Source organism: Coptis chinensis, chromosome 2 (genome assembly GCF_015680905.1).
Source record: "Coptis chinensis isolate HL-2020 chromosome 2, ASM1568090v1, whole genome shotgun sequence".
NCBI lineage: Eukaryota > Viridiplantae > Streptophyta > Magnoliopsida > Ranunculales > Ranunculaceae > Coptis > Coptis chinensis.
In genome coordinates this window covers 88,992,029-88,998,999 of record NC_141457.1, presented here as the reverse complement: position 1 = coordinate 88,998,999, position 6,971 = coordinate 88,992,029, and the positions used below count along the sequence as shown (strand labels likewise).

Here is a 6,971-nt window from a genome sequence, read left to right as displayed (position 1 = left end):
TTGCAACATCATTTTAGTTGGTTGCATCTCTTGTAGTCCTATTTGTTTATATAGATAATAAGGGAGTAAATTAACACTCGCCCCCATGTCTAATAGTGTAGTCGTCGTGTAGGTATCCCCCAAGGTGCATTGTACAGTAGGACGACCAGGGTCCTTATACTTAACAATTCCATTATGCTCAGATAGAGTTGAAAATTGTTCAGTTAAAAAAGCGTCTTTTGGTATATTTTTTTTCCGCCTAGTAGTGCACAACTCTTTTAGAAACTTAGCATGTTGTGGCAATTTTTTAATAGCGTCAAGAAAAGGTAGGTTTATCGTTAGATTTTTAAAAACTTCCCTAATCTCATCAAAGTTTGTATCCTTGTGTAACATGGCTAGTCTCTAGGGAAACAGTGGGTTCTCTCTATATTTAGCATATGGATCAATAGGAGCTTTAACCTTGGCTGCTTTCCTCCTGGGTTGAGGTTTAACTGGTACCTCTACAAGAGTAGGATCTTTAGTTACTACTTCGGTATCTAGTAAATTATCAGGTGTAGTGACCACTAGTGGGGTAACAACTGGCATAGTTACGGCGTTATCCACCACCCTGCCAAAACGGAAAGTGGTGATGGCATTTAACTCACCTACGTTTATATGTTCATTACTAATATTACCGGTTACTTCAAAGGTTGTGTTTGGCATTTTAGGATTAGGTATGGCTTGACCTGGAAACACACATTTCGGTTGGTTTTTCTCTTGGGTTAACTATTGTATGGAATGATTAATAGATTGTAAAATCTGTTGGTTAGCCTGCATGTAGGCTTCAAAATGATCCGGTTGTGAAGGTGTAGTGGCCACAGGTATTGTGACTGAAACTATCTCACGTTGATTATTAACGGGTGGGTTGTGATAGTTAGTATTAACCAGAACGATACCTCTATTAGCATTATAATTATTATAATTACCTTGTAAGTGTTTGTTGGCCTAACAGTTTGATTATAAAATCCCGGAGGTGTAACTTGGTGATTATTTTCCCAACTGAAGTTGGGGTGTTGTCTCCAAGGTGGGTTAGGTTCGCTATTTATGGAACAAACATTATCCGACTGCGTGGGTGGTTGTTCATAGAGGAGAGGACAATAGGAGTCAGAATGCTCAAGGCTGTAACATAAATTACATGGAAGAGTGTTGACGTTCATGACAGGAGTAGGCTTATGTTGAATAGAAATGGCTTCTACCTTTTTAGTGAGTGATTCGATTAGAGTTCAAAGCTCGGGATCAGATTTAACCTCAAACATACTGGCAGCCTTAACTGTGGAAGAAGAATTACTGGACCGGGGGATGTCATTACCCCAAATTATTTTGGCGTTTAGATTGATCTTTTAAAAACCTATAAGCCTCTGAGGCACCTTTACTAAGGAAACTACCCTCAATCATTATGTCAAGAACCTCTTTATGGTGATGTAAAAGCCCTTTGAAAAAGGCACGAACAAGCGTGTCTTTCGCAAGGTTATGATGTGGACACTCGATGAGAAAATCAGTGAAACGATTCCAGGCCTCTAAAAAGAATTCATGAGGATTCTGGTAGAAAAAATGAATCTTTTGAAGAATTTCATCTGTCTTCAGAGGTGGGTAAAACTGTTCCATGAACAATTGAACAAGGTTGGCCCATGAGTCCACAGAATTAGGCGATTGGGCAGTTAAACAAGATGCCGCCTTATCAGCTAGGGTGAAAGAAAACTCCCTCAGTTTAATTTGTTCCGAACCTACGGTAGGATGATGAAATGTGGTAAGAACTTGTTCAATCCTACGCATATGCTGATAAGACTTCTCGTGGTCTAAGCCATGAAAAACTGGTAACAAATTAAATATATTCGGGGGGATTCGAAAATCCCCCATTGGGTCTGCAAGAACGATGCAAGACTTAGGGCTATCGTTAAGGGCCTTATAAAAATCGGAGAGAGGAGTCTCTGTTTCGTCAGCCATTGATGCAAATGTAGTGTGTGGTATTCTAGATAGGCGTGTGCGTTGACGCTTACGATAAATAACAGAAGATATGGTTTACTAGTACCAGACCTTAATCTCATGTAAGGCTAAGGCCAATATAAATATAAACCACTAACAGCAGTGAAAGCAACCTTGATATGCTAGAATGAAAAACTCCTCTGACAGAATAGGCGAAGAGTGGAAGAAGGAGTACTTGAATGCCTCCTTGCTACGCGTTTGAATAGCATCTTGTATACGCAATCTCAATGTAGTTACAAAGTTGGAAACACTTAATAACTTGAACAAAGAAAGTTGGAACTAACCTGTGAAAAATCGGGCTTTCGTCAGAAGGGGCGCGGGCACGCTTGGAAACAGGCATACAAAGGCGCGGGCGCACTTTTGCTTGACACGAATTCCAATAACTTGAGGGCGTGTGCGCTCACGAAATAGAGTACCTAAGGCGTGGGCGCGCTCAAGGTAGAATTTCGAAAAAAATTATATTCTGAACCAAATAAACACAGTTAGAACCAAACAAGAGTGGGTGGGTTTAATGGGGTTTTGGTAGGATAAAAAGTACAAAGGGAAACGAATCTAAAATTAACTAAGATGGCAGCGGCGCCATTTGATAAAATGTAAAACAATAGTTTTAAGGATAAAAAATACAAAGGGAAACGAATCTAAAATTAACTAAGATGGCAACGGCGCCATTTGATAAAATGTAAAACAATAGTTTTACCTACTCTTAACTAGTTATGTTATGAATAAGTAAAACTAAAGCTTATTTACTACTATATGATCAAAGTTATCTACTCTCGTTTATCATGCAATATGTGGAGTAGAAAATTCGTTCCACTCTTAGTTTCTTAGACGTAAGTTTCACTAGTTTAATCAATTCTAACAAAACGTAATGAGAGTAATGGATTGTGATTATACTAATATGGGAATTGAACTAATTAAAATATTTTAACTTATACTATGACAATTAAATACTAAGATGTGAATATGGAGAAGGAATTAGGGGGATTTGATTCCACTTTGATTGATTTCTAATATGCTAGTGTAGATTATTACAATCCTAACCAATAAAGATTAAGTATTTGATCCCTAATTATTCATGGCAATCTCTACCAACTAATAATTAGCATGTGAGGAAGTTCAACCCATTCTCATGATGAATCAACTAACCTACTAGAGTGAAACTCTTAAAAAGCAATAATCTTAACTAACACATCAAGCTTCATCAAACCACTCTAATGGAGGTTTAGCTAGAAGTCATTAGACTACCATTAATAGAAGAATAAGAATAAGACATAATGAAAAATAATAACTTGGCTTTTATTAATCTAATGGAAGAGAGTCTAAGACTTAAAACTATATTAAAGACTAAGTATTGAATAATTAACTAACTTAAAACTAATGAAAGAGCTATATGAATTAAATCCTAGGTTGCTTAAGAGTTATGCCTTAGTCCTCTTTATATAAGAGAGGGCTAGGTTTACAATTTCGTGCATGGGCTTTGGAGCCATATTTTGGGCCCTTAAATCAAGCCCAAAACATAGTTACTTAAGTCCAAAAAGGGTTTCTCTGCTTGAAATTATTGAAACAACATTTTCATCCACTTTTTCTCCTCTGATTGGGTCAAAGCATGTACCATTAGAAAGATCTTTCCGAGCCGGTCGTTTTGACATATAGTAGGCCCCATTCCGAGGTCTGAGTCCAAAGATACTGCTAGTGGAAGTTTTGTTGACTTTTATGCTCTATTTCTACCCGCGTTGACTTTGACTTTTCAGCTTTGACCGGGATTTAAAAATGCTTTTTCTCTTTGAATTTTGGCCTTTATTCATAGAACTTCTTAGCAACCAACCTTTGCTCCTTTCTCTTGCAAAAGTGACATATTTCTTCACATATTTAACTCTAATACCTTAAATACATAAAAGCACGTAAACAGTACTAACTCTTATTTATTATACACATAATTGGTCTAAATGTAATATTATTAAGGGGTTACAACTATAGTTTTGGGCTCTTATCAACCAGCTGTGAAGCCTGATGGGGGCAACTCAATTTGCTCCCAAGTTTGATACGGACCTCTTGTCTGCGAAGGGATCATCCCCCTCGTAGTCTGGCTTAAAGGCAGCTCATTTTGCCCCAAGCTTGATACAGACACTACAGTCCAGGAAGGACTCATACCCCCCGCTCTCTGGCTTAGAGGTAACTCATTTTACCTTAAGCTTGATTCGGACACTATGGTCCACGAAGGGCTCATCCCTTTCGCTCTTTAGCTTAGAGGTAACTCATTTTGCCCTTGATTCGGATACTGCGGTCCATGAAGGGCTCATCCCCCCACTCTCTGGCTTAGAGGCAACTCATTTTGCCCCAAGCTTGATTAGGACAATGCGGTCCATGAAGGGCTCATCCCCCCGCTCTCTGGCTTAGAAGCAACTCAACTCTATCTCTTCCCACACAAGAGTAGACCAAGTATCCTCTAGTAAATATGTGCGAACAAATTCTTAAGACATTAAGAGATAATAGTGTAGATGTATGTAACTCCGTGCAAAGATATTATACCCTTAATATGAACTGTAAGTCAAAACTGCATAGAGATACCAGTAGACTCTGAGGTTCCCCGTATAGCTAGTACGGGGCTCGACCCCAGTCTTACTCAATGCAATATCATGCAATAAACATTTAATGCAGAAAGTAAACTCTTTGATGACAATATAGTGTATGCAAACAAGGTAGTAAATGAGGTGAGATGGATCCATCTCTTAATACCATCTCAATCTCAACTCTGTTCCACGGTACCGCGAATCTTTCTCTTTCTTTGTAACCTGAAACTTTCATATTTGAGTTTTACACAAATAACACGTGAGTTTTAACGAAGAACATAAATTAAGCATAAGCATTTGCATACAAATATAATGGCGATCATGTGCTCCAAACAGCGTACCATCCGTCTTACCCTAAGGTGTATAACCACATTTCTCATTCATAGTCCGCGACCTCCCAGAGCGAATAGGTTCGCGGAATACCACGAGGTCTGAGGACAATCCCAATCTGTCCCCACATACATCTCTGCCAAGGATGGGGGCAAGGCTTGCTTGCCCCCAGTGTAACTATAGATGACGGCCTAGTCACTACTCGTTCGTCCATTATGTACATGATGGTAAAAGAAATGAGTTACCTGCCGCGGTGTATGCCTCTCTACGTTTTTTGTAATCATCTTACCATCCGTATTCAGATGCTCTAAGTCGTTGATCTCAGCCCCAATCTATTGATCTCATCATTCCTCTGTCTCCAACTTCCTCGCCGTCGATGTTGTTACATTGAATACTTTACAAAAACTAAAATCACCAATAACACAAAGGAGGGGACTATGCTGCCCCTTGCTAGACCCGTCACCATTATGGCAATACTCAGCGTGATTGTCAACCCATTTTTAACATCCCCGCACAAACCCGAGGTGGTACACCTATCCTGCTACCACCGTCCACACCCTACTAGTCCGCCAATGCCCACACTATACCCCCAGTTCCCATACTACGCCATAACCCACACTCTATAATTCCACACACTACTCCACCAACCCACACACTTCACCACCAGTTCCCACCATGTCCTTGGGGTTTGTCAAGCAAATGGGACAGACCTGCTCCACGGGGGCCATACATTATCACTTTCTAATATACTGAGCCTTTGTGTCACTTTGTATTGAATATGTCTTTCCATGAGCACTGCAAGAGCAAATTCTGATTCCTTTTTCGACGTATCTTTGTTCTCAGACATGATCTTCGTAAAGTTAACAAACTGGAAGTTATCAAAAGCTCTGTGTGGAACGTTATCATAAAATCGATGCATAGCATCCCAAGGTCCATCCCCCACGCCAACCAAAATTATTGAGAGAGGATAATGGCTAGCAGCAACTATAGAATTTATAGTTGCGTGTTCTTGGTGACTGACCCTTCCTGGTGAGTGTTTGGATTCCTTGTAACCTGTCTATCAGCAATAATAACAACAACGTGATATTTCCCGCTACTTTTCTCCACAATGTCAATTGCTGCATCAATGACCGGTGCAAATGAGGTTGGCCCCTTTTTCAGATTATTAACATTCAATCCACTTAAAGTGATAAGGGCCCACCCCACAACAACTTAAGAATTGGCCCTAACTAAACCAAGCCCAACTACTTGACAGGGTTACTCAACATCTGAGAGCACTGGATAGAAGTCTCTTTGTCCTTCCTCAACAACTTCCACCACCACCCAATCGGTCACCACCCAATTAGCCAACACACACTACCACTCACTCGGTTTTCATCACCACTGAAAACACTACACCTTTAATGAAATCAACATTCCCATATATGTATCATCAATCACTCGGTTTTCATCACCACTGATACACTGGTCTATGAAAAAACATTGCGTCTTGATCTCCTTCATCACCAAAAACCTGAACCAACCGAAGAACCAACATCAAAACAGACCCGAGCAATTGTCACCCATCCAACAACACACAAAATATCGTCTTCCATAATCTCGATCCAACCCCCAATATCCGAACAACCTTGTGCTCATTCTCAACTGAACCAAACCCAAAACCATCAGACTTTATATGTTGAAACCGATTGTTAGGAGATTTCGGCAGCATGATATAATGTTTAGTACTCGGAAGACGATGTAGACAACCTAAAGACCTTTTGTTCTGTCCCCACAAACGATGCCATTGTATGATCCTTTTTCATACACACTAATATTACAAGTCTCCATTCCTCGGTTTCCTGCCGAAGATGAGAAATCATCGTGATTTGACTTGATCAGCTGAACCTATTTGAGTTGCCTACGTACCCCCGAACCCTTCTCGGAGGATCAAGCTGTGCCGTAGTTCTCCTCTCCTTTTTTTTCTTTTTCTCTTTCTTTCTCACTCCTCTTCCTTTATAACTTCCCTTCTCCTTTCTAACTTCCCTTCTTTTGGGTTGTTGATCTCCCTTTCATCCCGCGTTCCCTCTC

At 40.0% G+C, this 6,971-nt stretch overlaps 1 non-coding gene across 1 annotated transcript; it reads left to right on the top strand.

The window, feature by feature from the left end:
• Positions 1–1,483: 1,483 nt before the first annotated feature.
• On the top strand, positions 1,484–1,589 carry LOC147518718 (small nucleolar RNA R71). Its single transcript, XR_015214555.1, has one exon. It is a non-coding gene; the product is annotated as a small nucleolar RNA R71 (small nucleolar RNA).
• The last annotated feature ends 5,382 nt before the right edge of the window (positions 1,590–6,971 follow it).